Genomic DNA, 15,722 nt, shown 5'->3' with positions numbered 1-15,722 from the left:
ACAGAAAGAAAGGGGTGATTATAAGGCCAACTAAAATTAATTCCTAGTTTCTCGTTGTTATTTTTTTTTAAAGTTACAGTGTAGGAGTGGCCAGTGCCATTAGATTTTGTATTTTTTCTGTGCATAAATGCACAAAGGTCACTAGGTCAATTGTGAACAAAATTATTTTCATTCACTTTCATTTTTATAATCGGGGCGCAGGGGCTCACATCAAAGAAAAATAGCAAAATACATTGTTTAGATGTCCTCATATTCTTATTTATTTCATTTAAAAACAAACATGTCAACTAAAAGAAACATTGAGATGGGCAGAAAAACTGAAAGGAAGGAGAAGGGGGTGAGAAACTTGGAATCAATTTTATTTGGCCTGATATAAATTATGGTAGGGAGGGGGGGGGGGGGATGGGGGTGGGTGGAATTAGAGAAAAATGAGTCTATGAGGGGGGGGGGCTGGGGGGTGGGGGGGGGGGGCTGGGGGTCGATTTGAACTCTCTGACCACTCACCTGGGATAACAATGAGGGAGGCATTTGTTCGAGGCTTTGCGTTAATTTTAGCAGTCAATAGAAATGATTTTAGCCTGGGGTCATGTGCATTCACCCAATGCAGGTGTGTTCAATCTCATGGAAAACATTTCATCTGTTTAGCGGCAGAAGGGCCTCAACTTTATCTAAAATGACTTCAGTTAATGCCCTTCTAGCTCCAAACAGACAGTTTAAGTTTAACACATGTTTAAGAAAATATAAATCTTTCCTGTGATCAAGCTAGACTGAAGTGTCCTTTGAAATATCGGGAAGAAAAAGAGATTGCAAGATGAATTATGATATATTTTGATAATAAACAATATTTGTAAAGTGTGGTTTCAGAACTAAATTTTTTCTGCAGTTGACAAATTACATGTGTCACATTTGCCCTTCAAATTTTCTTTTCAATACACTTCGTGGGTATTATTAGCAGTTTAATGACACATGAGTTTGGTGTAGCTATGGGAGATTTGCCCCTTCCCCACTATTGAATATTACCTTACATTGAATACAGACACCACCACCCCCCCCCCCCCCTCCCTCCAAAAAAGAAGACAAATGTAAAAGGAAAAAATAGAGAGTCAGAGTGAATGGGGGAGGGGGAATTCTGAATGAATCAGGGGAAAATTGATGGCAGAGACACTTTCCACAACCCCACCACTCAACTTTGTCACCCCCTTTCCCATTATTGACCCATGCTATGCCCAAAAGTGAGAATAAATTGCAGTCAAATAGCTGAAATGGAACTTCCTTTAAAATAGTAAGTTTGTGCAAAAGGGCATTTTGGTGTTTCAGTACGTAGCATACAGCGGTTGGCCACTTGGGAATTGCTCCAGTCCAATTGCGTAGAAACGGAAGAAAGGGCTAAAATTATGGAAAAACAAATTTGTTTTCATAAGAGCGCCTGACAAATAGAAGCATTGTGGAGTTCTAGCTGTCAGTTTTGTTCAGATGTGTTACTTGTGACAAAAGTAGAATAGCCGGACTGTATGCTTCTAGCACACACACACATTTTATTTGATCGCAGGTGGTGTATACAATAAAGAAACTATAGTACAGTTTCACCATTCTTTTTGTCAACAGGGGTACATAGTATAATTCAAAGGAATTCAGTTGACCAGTGATTGAAGAGAAAACAAAGAAACACAGTATTTTGTTCATAATGTATTGTATACTTCTAATAATTGGATTTAAAAAGTAGACTTCTATTTGTGAAATTATTGGGATATTATAGGAAACAATTTACAGACACTAGTTCACCATGAAAAATATGAATGCATACCTATCCAATTGGCAGTGTTTTCATTTGTTTTGTCCAAAATGAGGGCTTTGATTTTCAATCACTATAACTGCATTTAAACTGCAAGCAAAAATTGTCAACTTTTCTCACATCCCCCTCCCCCCCCCCCCCAAAAAAAAGAAGATTTATATTATCATCCTGTAACGGGACAAAATTGATTTTATTGTGAAGATCAATTCAAAATCTTTCTTTTATAAGCCCCTTGAACAGTTGCATTATATGTACGAATACATAGTACCATATCAAACTGCAGATATAGAAATAAGCTCTTTATATTCCCACCCAGTTGTGTAAATTTATGTTGACGAATGTAAACGCTCTGGGGGAAGTTCTGAGGCTAAAGTCCAATGATTTAGTAGTAAACTATGGTGTTCGTATGTTTGTTCCATATTTTGAAATGTATGTTTGCATACTTGTAAGGATTTATTGCAATGCACTTTGCATTGGCAGGTCATGATCTTCATGAATGATCCCACACAATTTTGCAAGGAGAGCCGATTTTTGAATCCCTTAACTCTTTAGAATTTGTGAGAAGACAAAAATGTTGATACCTGTAGTAATAATTAAAGTCTGTCGTAAAAATGATTTAAAAGAGATATCAGATTTCAGAATAGACCACCTGTGTGCCCGAACAGGACCTAAATGTACATGAATGTGGTGATGCTTCATCAGCCGGCTTGTATTTGTGGACGTCTGTACATTGTGCCATATCCTCCTAAACACACAGACATGCTGCATTGAAATAGGCAGAATATCATAATTAACTTTATGTCTGTAACTTTAACAAAAATTGCTGATATAATAGGAAACTACTTGTTACTTGCAAGTAGTTGTCCTCCATTTTCCATTTTTTATTAGTCGATAAAGAGAAAAAAATACCTGTCATATATTAAACAAAAATTAACATGTACAGTACATGTTGTACAGAACAATCATAACATATAGAAGCTAATTAACAAAAATTTGCCTGTGTAAATGCTAATGCCCTTCTGCGAGCAATGTGGCAACTTGCCAAAGTATTTCATAGTGAGAGGGAAGGGGGAGGAGGGGGGGGGGGGGGTGCAGTGCCCTTAACCCCTGTCTGATATGCATACAATGTATGTAGCTGGTGATATTCAGCTGTTCTTTAAAATTGTGTTATCTAATAGGGGATGTGGGTCTGCGTCAGGTGCCGAAGTAAACCTTCAAAATTTGACAGACGGCTTGCCTCATATTATGACATCACTGTCTCAGACTGTCATATGGTAGATCTTTATTGTTTCAACAGTCCTATGATGAGGAATTGATAGTCTTAATTATAAAAGAAAAAATAGGTACTGAACTGTCATAATTCTAAAATTCCATTTAGGACAGATTTCTGAATGTTTAACTAGCTTGTCCCATAACTGCTTGTGAGAGATACATGTATCCATGGGTGTCGATCCTTACGTAATACCTATTCATCAGGGGGGGATGAATGAATAGATCATCCCCCCCTGATGAATAGGTATCAGTTACAGATCAAAACCCATGCATGTATCTCTCAAAGGTAGTCATGCTGGGAAAAGGTAGTTAAACATTAATGTGTAATGTGTATTGATTTAAGGTATTTTTAAAAACACATTGATTTATTTAGTAACATCATACATGCAGTGTACATAGAAGAAGGGAAAATATTGGTTGGTAAAAGTGGGCCAGATATATAGCACATCTGCTAAACAGGGAAAGTACATACATGTACATGTACAAAACTGAAATGTCAAGAGGACAGAAGTTGTTCCTTCCTGTTCTTGAGGGAGTGACCATCAACTCCTCTCCATTATTCATCTTTTATAAATAGAATTACAAATCAGTCATCTTTTATGACAGCCTCGTGAACAGGAACTACCGTAGATCAATTATGTCAAACACAACAATTAGAATGATGAAATAGCCGGCAATAGTCAAGTTGACAAAGTTAAGTTTAAGCTGTCCAAATTTTGATATTACATTTTAGAAAAAGGAAAGATGTGTTTATTCAAAATTGAAAAATATAGATGTAATGGAATAATGATGATTTTAATTCTGAAAACAAAAGTTGTGTCATCCAATTATTCCTTTTTTTATAATTAATTATAAAACAGAGGTAGAACCCAATGATAAGAAATGTAGCTCTACTATGAGACTTGATGTTGGCTAAACCTACATTCAGATATTTTTTCAATGCTTTTAATTAACAAAAATCACAAAATATTAAGCATTTTTAGTGTTTCCCTATTATGAGATAGGTTTCCATTTCATTTCGTTGCTTGGGCAGGACTGAAACTACTGAAATGAGGAAGAAAAAAATCATAACCTTTAAAACAAAACACTCTTTGTCTGATATTAGATTTTTTTGTTTTTGTAGGAATAGATCGTTTGTAATATGTACCGGTATTTCTCTTGGCATGAAATGGAAAGTGTCATATCCGGTACTTATCTATGTTTGAAATTGTTATGAGCTGAACAAATATTTGTTTTTCATTATTTGTTTCAATCACATATGTGATTATTGAATGACAGGAAACCGCCCCTAGAATTATTTTCCCTTCAGAGGAAATAGTGTAGATATATATTGCCAACTTTTTGTTGCTTAGGACTAGGAGTAGATATAATTTCTGCAAGACGATTGTTATAATTCTCTCATTCCCATGCAGAGGCCATCAGGACCCCCTTGGCAATTATTTAATCATAGTGATGCAGAGGAATCTTTAAGCAAATATGATCAAAATTTAGATGGATAATATAATGGTAACAAGACAAGACAGATAATTAAAAGAAAATTCTTCTAAAATCGTAACTTTCAAAATTTGAGCATGTCATTTAGTACTGCTTTTAGAGGGGGGGGGGGGGGCTTAGGGGCTTCAAGCTTCAAGCTTGTCCCCCATTATTTCTTGAATATAAATAAATTCAATGAAAAAGAAGACATTAAATTTACTATCTTTCAATTAGTATCACTTAGTGTTTTCACCATTTACCTCTTACTCAATAGTCTCTTTAAGATATTTTTTTTTTCAGATATACTTTTAATTGTAAATTCTTTTTCTTCAGAGGGTTAAATAACTTTATTATACTCTTCATTAATCATATTTCATTACTCATTTGAATAGTAAACTCTTTCCAGGGGTGTACCTGTAGTACTAAACATACCCTTAAGCTTGGTGCTATTGACCACTGAGTTTCATTACTTATTTGAATAGTAAATTCTTTCCAGGGCCCCGTTGCACAAAACTTACCAGTAGGCCCGTCTTCACTATCTCGAGATTGCCAAATATCCAGCTATTTGAACTATCCCGATCGCAAACTATCCAGCTAATTGCGTCTTCATTAGACCGAAGTAGCAAATTAGCTGGATAGTTGGTCGGGATAATATCCCAAGATATCTTGGGATAGTTTGCAAAATATCCTACTATTTGGCAAAATATCCAGCTATTTGTCCCGTGCGTCTTCACTAGACCGAAGATTCGCAATACACGCTAACGCTGAGCAAAATATCTCGAGCTAATTTCTCAAGGTCGAGTTTCAAGTTCCGAGGTCGAATCTCGAGATAGTGAAGACGCGATTTGTTACTTCGGGGTTATTTCCCAAATAGCGGGCTATTTGGCAATCTCGAGATATTTGGCAATCTCGAGATGATGAAGACGCGCCTATTGATGGCAACTTTGCCATCAATGGTAACTACCATGGATTCCTAGATTTTGATTGGCTGTTAGTTAGTTGCCATTAATAGCAAAGTTACCATCAATGGTAAAATTTGTGCAACGGGGCCCAGGTGTATACCTGTAGTACTTAATCTACCGCTAGGTTTGGTGCTATTGACCACCGAGTAGCAAAAGTCTTTGATAGTAGGGTGATCTTTAAGCTGTCTTTCCTGTTTGAGGTGAATACTCCCAGGTGAGTCTACCCCAGCAGGAAAGACATACGGATGTGAATCTTAGTCACCATATCATTCAAGGTACTTTAAGCACTTTCAAGCAAGGTACAACTTATATACATGTAAGCCGTAGAGGTGATGCCGTCCAGTGGATACATGTAAGTCTCCGGACTGTGAACCTCAAGGTACAGGGTTCAAATCCCTGTTGCAGCAAGGCATTACTCTACATTTGCCACACTCCACCCAGGTGAAGTAAATGGGCACCTGGAAGGAATAAATTCCCTAAATGTTTTATAGTGCCTTATCATGGCAGCTCAGCTACAGCCGGGGTAATAATGTGATACTTTAAGTATTCAACTAAAACAAATATAGATGGAAATATTTCATCCAGAGAAAAAGAAATGGGTAGATGAGCCCGGGAAGATTTTTTTCATGTCTTCACCAAATGGATAGAGGAGAAAAAAGAGAACCTCATTTCTTAAAGCACATTGGCTTGAAACTTTTGATATAAGCAAGCCAAAATTTTGTAGAACACTGAGTGATAACCGTTGGCTTAAAATTGTTCATATTATTTTTTTCACTTGGAAGCAGTTTCTAAAGGAAAATATAACGTACAGGTACATGTACTACAGTAGATTTGGGGCTAGTCTGCTGACCCTGCTGGCACAGACCCTCATTTGATACCTTGTCATCCTAGTCTGTTTAGTGACTGCAAGCTAATTTGGGGCTATCACAGGTATCAAATTTGACTTTCCCTCCTTGCACTCCCAGGCCTTCTTCTGCCCTTTCAAGTTCCAGAGGAAAACAAATCACATCCCCCAAAATGTCTTTCTTCCCTAAACCTGTTTTGTAGTAATGGAAATGTAGCTCTACCAGATGGATGTGCAAACTGCTTCACTGATCACAGATGTCCTGTGCATTCTGTTTCCTCTCCTTGCGCCGTTGCGCTCCATTAGTTTGTTCGATTGGAACCCGAGGGGTGTTACCACTGTGCAGATGATATATTTAATGCCACTCGGTCTCCAAGATTTTATGCCGAACAAAAATTAAGATGAGAAGTGAAACCTGTGAAGAAAGGCCACTCAAGGGAGACAAGGAAAGTGTTTTTTTTATGAACTGTTGGTCTTTATGTACAGGTTCCTATGAATGAGAAACACTTTTCAAGGGAAATAAAACGATGTGGTCTTTAATATAGACAGGTGGTCTTTCTATACAGGTGGTTGCTAAAGCAGGTTTGCTAAATCGGAGAGATGGGAAGTGGGAATTTCCTGCTATGACTTAAGGGACCATTTAAGGCCCTTGCATATTTCTAATTTTAACTCCTAAGTATAGATATATAGCAAACCCATTCAGGAAGTTGATGATACCAGATGTCTTTTGTGATTTGTTTCCCCATTTGGTGTGGGAAATGTATTTTTAAAGCACTTTGAAATCCAGAAATGTTATCATTGCTACAATCTGCTTCTGTTGTTTATGCTTCAAAATTTGTGTGTAACGCTCCTTGCCATTCTGAACAGCCTTCCACTAGAAAGATATTTAATCGTGTCTACGTATACAATTTGCTATTAAGTTGCTACCAGCAGAAATAAAATAAAAGACATCCCATACAATACAAAACAGACAATGGAGATTTATACATGTACATATTCGTATCATATGAGATCACAATAATATCACTATATACGGGATTCCAATGAATTAGTATTGATTTCAGGATGTTATAGATCATATATTTTTATGCTTTTTCTGCTTAAATGTATTGTATTGTCCTTGTCCATGGACGGTGGTGAAACTGATAGCATTACAAGAAGGAGATTTCTAGTTTGAAATTTGGAAAAATGTTACTCGAGGGAAAGGAGGAATCGCAATAGTGGTCTTAAGTGCCTATTTTTGAAGCAAGATCCTTATAGGGCTATATACATGAAGCTTGAACATCAGTAATATTTTTAAGGAAAGAAAATTGAAGAAAACTTACCAATATTAGACGAGTTATGAGCAGATAATAAACAAAGCATAATACAACAATATTGTGGGTTTGTTTGTTGTACCTTCACCTCCCAACAAAAAATAACCACCCCACCACCACCCCACCACCACCACCCCTACCACCACCACCACCACCACCACCATCATCATAATCATCATCATCACCACACCACCACTACCACAACAACATAAGAACAAAAGCTACTATTAGAGATGCAAAACCTCATGATATCTGTAGGGATAAGATTCCGTGATATATACACTATAATATTTGTGAATCATATTTCTGGTTTCATTCTGTTTCCCCGAGAGACTTTAATCCAATCAAAAGCCAAATTGGAATAATTGGCTTGCACTTAGAGAGGATACATGTAGAGGTACATGCATTTAGTTCAGAAGGTGATCTAGGACACCCCCCCCCCCCCCACCCCCACCCCACCCCACCATAAAACTTTGAATAAATAGCAAGTCAAAATGATTGATGATGAAATGATAAAGATATGAAAATCATTGCATTTTCTCGGCGGCAAGTAAATTTGCATTTAATAAAATGCTGACACTTGGTATAATATGGTTTAGGTAGCTTAGTGAATGTGTCCTTAATAGTTAATAGTAAGTGATATTTGTTAATCAATTTTTTTTTTTTTACATATATCTCAATGAGGTGTGGGTAACACTAACATTAAGCATAATCAAGAAGGTATTTACAAGCTCCATAACCTAATGTGGTTCTAACTTTATGTGATGAAATAATGATTTTCAACAACTACGCATTTTTTGTCACATCTTTTTGTACCACTTCATTTCGCTTAGCTTTTAGTTTATGGTTTATGATCATTATTACAATTTGATTTAGTAAATGAATTATAGTGAAGCAGATTTGCAGCCAATTTAAAGGTAACCTTGAAAAGTTTAAATGGGTTACACTTTTTAAATAAATGTGAAATATTTATACATGTACTATTAAACAATTAAAAACTTACAAAGTGAGCAGTTGCATTATAATAAAGAAAATATATGGTTTATATCATTACAAAGTGGATAAGTTAAGTTCATAGAGCATTTTTAGTTTTAAAAAAGCGAGGCCCTGTATTTAACAAAAAACAACAACATTGAACAATCATTACATACGTTCAGGCAAACCTTTAACTCATTCATAATAGTGATATATTGGCATTTAGGCAGTGATGACCTTGATGGAAAAAAAATGTACTGTTTGTCTGCCTGTCATTGGCAGAGGAGTCATTCTATGCCCAATTTATATTGATCTTCTTTTCTTTTTGTTTTTATTTGTCTGCCTCATGTCTGCCTCTCTTTCCTTCCTTATCACATCCATTCCTGTTGACACCATGTAAGACCAAAGCTTCCCTCTCTTTCTCTCTCTCTCTCTCTCTCTCTTTCTTCGTTGCAACGGGGAAATGTCACTTTCCTCCTGAAACTGAAATGCATCAATGTAGCTGAGCTGCAAAGTGGCGCCAAATCTACAATGTAAGACTTAATTTGCCCCCTCTATCTCTCTTTCCTAAGTTGTACCATTGGTCAAATGTCTCTTTTCCCTAAAAGTAGCCTGAGCGGCAAAGCGGCGCCATTTAAATCTCGAATGATGTATTATCCCTGCGTGATTCAGAGCTGGCTACCTATGTAATATCCCTGATGCCAGTCTGACCAAAATAGATTATTGGTTGGGCTCATGAATTTTAGGCGAGACAGCTGCAGCTCATAGGAATTCACTATTACATTATTTTGCGCAGGATATATAAATGGGCTTGAACTTTTGGGTGCTTGCACCATGGAAAGGCAAGCTTGGTATAAACCCACATCTCCTCGCAAGAACAATAGAAGATGCTATTTCATGTTTGGAATTTCAATTGATCATTGATATGTTAATGACTTTATCTTGTACCATATGTGTATTCTGAGAATTTACGATGGATAGCCGCAAGTTGAGAATATTGAATCGGACATTGATATGTGAATCAATTATCAAGGCAAGAGATGGAATTACATTTGAGTCAAATAATACTATAAGTTTTAGGTGCTATTGTGAGGCTATAGTATCGGTATGCAAAAACAAAAATATATTTTTATCCCCCCCCCCTTTTTTTTCTTCAGTTGTTACTTAGTCATCCAATCTTTGTATTCTTACATCATATTCAATATTCTAATTTACTATGTCTAGGAGAATTTCAATTTTTTTTTCTTATGTCTGTAAAATGTATTTTTCTCTAAGCGCCATGAGCACCGAAAGGTGGACCTGTGCGCTATACAAGTAGCCACTGTTATTAATATAATTATTATCATTACCTCAGTATATCTCTACTTTCCCCTTAGCTTTCTCTCCTCCTCTCCCCCTCTCTTTCTCTCTAATTCATCTCTTTTGTTTACCCCTTGATTTCTCTCATTCACTATTCCCTTCGACCTCCTATTAATGTACATGTTGTTACCATGGTTACAGTGGTTGTAGCCCATAGAGTACATACCACTTGAGATTTAGAAAATTTAAAGGGAATAGAAATTGTCTGAAAGGGAAAAACAATTATTAAAAGACGTCCAGTATCCATTGTATGCTATTGCTCAAAATTGGCAAACAAAATTTCTTATTTACATAATTTATCAAATGAAAGCTATTGTTGTGCCATCCTCTTTCTATCTCGCATCTGCTCTTTCTCTCTCTCTCTCTCTGTCTCTCTCTCTCTCTCTTTCTCTCTCTCTCTTTATATTTCTCTCTCTCTCTCTCTCTCCCTCTCTCATTTTGTGTCTCTCCGTCTCCTCTTCCAGTTGAAATGTCAATCTGCAAATGTTTAATTTTTGTCTAAAAGAGATGCTACTTTCTCCTTTATGTGTTTTCTTTTTTTTTTTTTTTAATTATTTATATGTTTTATTGATTTCTTTGTTTTCTTCTCTGTGCAAGCGCTTTCCCTTGGTCTATCCCTCTTATTGTACATGCAACTTCTCTTTGTCCATCCATGTTAATAATAAATCAAAGTTCATGTTTATTCCTGACATACATTCTACAACTGTCATGGAAAAAACCAGGAAAATCTTATTATTGTGACAAACTATAGCAGATCTATGCACATTTCCATACTTTTTCAATTTAAAAAGAGCTCTCAAGTTTCTTTTTTATTCATTTTTCATTCCCCTGCTGCCCACCTCTTTCTTCTCCACCCCTCTTCCTGGCCCATATGTCAAGATTTTGTTGCAATTCATGTTGTAATGTGTCATCATTCTAAAGGTGATCTGTCCTCTCTGATCAGCCCGGCACTGATGTGTCATTTTGGAATTGCTGCAGGGGTTAACAACTCATTGTACTTGACATCATGTATCTCATGAATATCATGTCTGTTAGGAGCCAGAAGGGTGTTAGGTCATCTTCTTAAAGGGATCGTTTAACAATGTTGAATCTGAGATACACAGCTCTACGTGTTATCAGTGTCTGTGATAGGGTGTAATATTGAAGCCCTAAAAAAAATGCGCTTCAAAATGATCAAGAAGTGCCTCAAAAAAGTAAAAATCTTTGAGTGACCGGTTTTACCATACTCGTTTTCCCCAATAGACTGTAGTGTTATGCAAATCATTTGGCAAACGGTTTTCAAAATTTGTAATTCCGATCATAAATATCTTGATAATCAGAAAGGCAATCGGCTTGTAAAGGTCATGGGGTTCCTGGCTGACCTAAAGGTTTATAATTATCATTGCAGCATGAGCTAAATCAGAATTTTGTTTGAAATCTGAGACAAAGTTACCGGATCACTTTAAACATAGAGTTACTACAATGTAGCAATGCCCCTCTGGCTCTGATTAGTTGATAGACCCATCATCATCTACAGGGTTTTTCTACTTGTAAAGCCTCAGATGCACTTAGCACTTCATTTGAAGGAAACTTAACGAAAAGTGACCAGATTGGGCAACGTAATAAGCCCATAAAAGTCTGAAAATATATCAGTGAACTTGAGAATGGGATTATCTTCTAAATGTGTCTTCGTCATGCATGAAATTGACATCTGCCAATATTACTGAACTCTAAGGGTTAAGGAGACGAAGTTGAAGGCCTTAAAATCGCTAACACATGTCTCGTAATAAGCCAAGCACAAGTGCACTTTTGGGGAAACTGGTGTGCATCTGTACATCAAACATGACATTATGTTGTCCGTTGAGAGCTAAAAGGGTGTTAACTCGAGGAGGCGAAGTTGAAGGCCTTCAAATCGCTAAAACATGTCTCATAATAAGCCAAGTAAAAGGGTACTTTTGGGGGGAAACTGGTGTACATCTGTACATAAAATTTGACAGCATTACTCTTTTATCTAAAAGGATATGATTTACACTGATAATACCCTTCTGGCTCTCAGCAGACAATTTTGATAGCAAAGAACAGGCAGGGCATCCTATACATAGCACAAAGTTAATGCCATTTCGGCTTTCAGAAGAGATGTTGTTCTTTTAAACTGAGTTTGTCTTAAAGTGATTTGTAGTAATGATTTTTCATCTCCTTTTGAAAGAAATGAGAGATAACCTGTGCTTGTTTAGATTCAAATACTTGTAAATTGTATTTGCTTATCTTCTTCAATCTTCAATCATATTGATTTTAATATTGAGTTTGGTGGTGGTGCTTATTTTACCTGACTGATAAGAAAGCACAAATGCTTGAAAGTAAGCAACCAGACGGCCGACGGCTTTAGGTCCTCTCTGAGGGACCTGGTAATGAGGATTAATGCCTTACCAAAGGGCACTAGCGCATCGCCTTGGTTTCGAACCCGGGTCACCGGATTACGAGACCACTGCTCTACCGACTGAGCTATCGCGCCTCCTCAAAGTTGAGCAATTATGAATGTACATCCAGATAAAAATAGTGAAACAATGCGGAACTTGTTCTTTATCACTCCTGATTGCACACAGTTCTTGGAGGGTATGCAACCCCAATACAATCCATACGTACCCTCTATGCTTTATGGGCAATTAGCCTAATTACTTTATGCAGCAGAATTACTTCAAGGACATTTACTGCATCTATCAGCTTCAAAATGCTGGAATGATGTATCACTTAGAACTAGCGCGTCTTCATCAGTCATTACTTTCAGAAAGGCTTTAGAAACAAATTTTCTTCTTGAAGTTGGTAAATTGTAAGATTTTTGTTATTACGTGTGTTTATGTAATTGTCATTTACTGTTGCGCTTTGGGCCTCATGGGAAAATTGCGGTATAAGTATTAGTTATGATAATAATAATAAAAGCTCATTAAACTACTAATTCTCTTAAATCTGTTGTGTGCCAGAAGAGTGTGAAATGTTATGTAAAATAAGTTTACTTCATGTAGGCCTACATAATAATAATATTGGATATTTATATAGCACACATATCCACCCTGTACATCTTGTGTGTTATGGATTTAATTGATATGAAGTTTAATCCTCTATCCGTTTTTATCTACTGAAATTAATTAAAGGTAAAGACCAGTTATGGTCATGCGATTGCATTGTGAAAGAAACGTTGTGGAATCGATCAGAAAAGGTTAATCATCTAGCATCTAGCATCTGCAAGGTTCTGGAATCATCAAAATGATAAGAAATTTGGCCCATTCTTTGTAAAGTTACAAGCACTATACACGGAAAGATGTATATGGGACTACCCTATATCTCTCACAGACCATGAGAGAAACAAATTTACCAAATATATGAATTAGTAGGCGGTTTCCCGGCAAATTTTTTATCATCATGTATTAGTCAAAACATATTCTTTCACATGATTGGTAATGAGAGCTTCCATTTCATTTTTTGAAATTGGGGCATTTCCAATACTGGTCTTTACCTTTAATAAATTAGAATTAAACGGTAATCGTTATTAATGATAGTTATGCCTGATTCTGAGTTGATTTTTTTCATATCAAGAGGCTTCCTGGGCGGAATGTGTATTCTCTACAAAATGTCTAGCATATCTACTGTATATTTAAACAAATTAGATTATACACTGTGAATGTACATTGTTTTGACTGTCATACAAGGGATCACTTTGTTTTGGAAGTGGATCCTCTCCAAATTTTAGAGATATGCCCTCCAATCAAGTAGTTGGAATTGATCTTTTGAGAGTGGAATTCTTTATTTTTGATGAATATATTTCAATTTAAAACAAAACGCTTCCATATTGGTATTTCACTATTGTACAGTCAGAGACTGGCCAGAAAAGCAGAAAACAGCCTCCAAAATTCTCAAATAAAGACAGATACTATGCATAATATTTGTTTTCTTCAGATTCAATATGTGATATAAGGATCGTAAAATGCAAGGGTATTGCTATTTATATGTATACTGTGCAATTTTATGGGTTTAGTATATTATGCTGGTCAGGTGGATGTTGTTGACAATGGCATGATAAAAACTCTTTATATTGCATACATGTACCAGTATACAATTTTATGGATTTATTTTTCATGATGGTCAGGTTTATATTTGGAAGGGATTTATGAAAACTTATCTACTGAAATGATGAGCAGAGTCTCCTAATGATGATGAATTAAAAAATGAAGGAAAATCATATACTTCTGACTTTTGTACATCCCCTACAACATGTAATATGATTAATTACCTGTCATTTTTGTATGAATTTCTGTTCTTATTTTGTTCCTGTGCATTATCTCATTGAGTTCAATTACAAATGGATTACATTTTCAATAAGTTTCATTTTTATTTTATATGTAACTATATATGATAACATTGCTCAATAAACCCATATCTGCAACATACATTGTACTCTTATACTAAAGATATTATTTCACATCACATAGAATGTACTCTTTGCCAGTCTACACAAAATTGAGAATGCCAGATTCTGTATGAATAAGTCATAACCCATTTCTGAATGTCAAGCTAGTATTATCTCCTTCTTTACTCTTCTGATTGGAATGGATGGGCATAGAAGTCAAGTATTTGCCATAAATTAGAGAACATGCCTCCTAATCCTCTGCCCACATCAAAGGCACTCTTCTTTCTATCTTCTTCTTATTCTATCTTTGATCCTTCTGTCTATCTCTTCTTCTTGATCATCTTATTTTTCTACTATTCCATTGGAAAGAGTCGTTGATTGGAAGTCAAGTCTTTGGATATAAATTATATGACATCTTTCTGCCAGGACTTTGAAGATTATTTTCATCTTTCTTCTCTTTGATCCTACAGTGTAACATCTGCCTGCATGCTATATACCTAAGAATTCTATTTTAGAGGGTCGGTGTCTGAAAGTAAAATTTTGGCTGGAAGATGGAGAGAATAATTCTGTTTTGCAGATTCTCAGAAACATTTTCATCTTTGATCTGCCAGTATGCATGTCTCTTCTCTTTAATCATATACATTTTTTCCTGCTATTCCATTAGAAAGGGTCAGAAGTTGGAAATTGGACATAAATCACAAAACATTCTTCTGCTAGGAACATGATAATCATATCCATCTTGTTTTGTCTATCGATCCTCTTTGATCATAACAACTGTCTGCTGTATTGGAATTCAGTCGAAAAGGATTGGTGTCTCAAAGCTCAATTTTGGGCACAAATTACAGAAAAATTGAGGATTGTTTTTATATTTGATTGTTCTCCTTGATTCTAACATTTATTTTTGCTCAACAAGGATTTAATTGGAAAAAGTCTGTATCTGAGGTTAATATTTTTGAATAATAATTAATAATGATGATAATAATAATTTATATTGTTTATGGTATTAAGCACTTTTAAGAAATACTTCAAAGTGCTGTACTATGAGGAAAATATGAAGAAAAAAAATTAACAGAAACTCCATCAACAATTTATTACATAATAGCTTGGACATACATGTAGATACCAATATGGTACTATACCAAAGATAACAGGGATACTTATAAAGCTTAGAATTTCAGTCACAAAGACTCTCACTAAATGATCTGTATGTGAGCGGCCCTGCAATAGATGATGACAACCTACCTCACCTCCGCCAATATAAGTCGATCGTTTCAAAGTGAACCTAATGAATCAGGAATCTGTCCCGGAAGTTTTCCAATTTGGACAATGGAAGCGCAGATGATGTCTG

Source organism: Strongylocentrotus purpuratus, unplaced genomic scaffold (assembly GCF_000002235.5).
Source record: "Strongylocentrotus purpuratus isolate Spur 01 unplaced genomic scaffold, Spur_5.0 spur5_scaffold_13, whole genome shotgun sequence".
In the NCBI taxonomy this organism is placed as follows: Eukaryota; Metazoa; Echinodermata; class Echinoidea; order Camarodonta; family Strongylocentrotidae; genus Strongylocentrotus; species Strongylocentrotus purpuratus.
Note: the sequence above shows the minus strand (reverse complement) of the source record.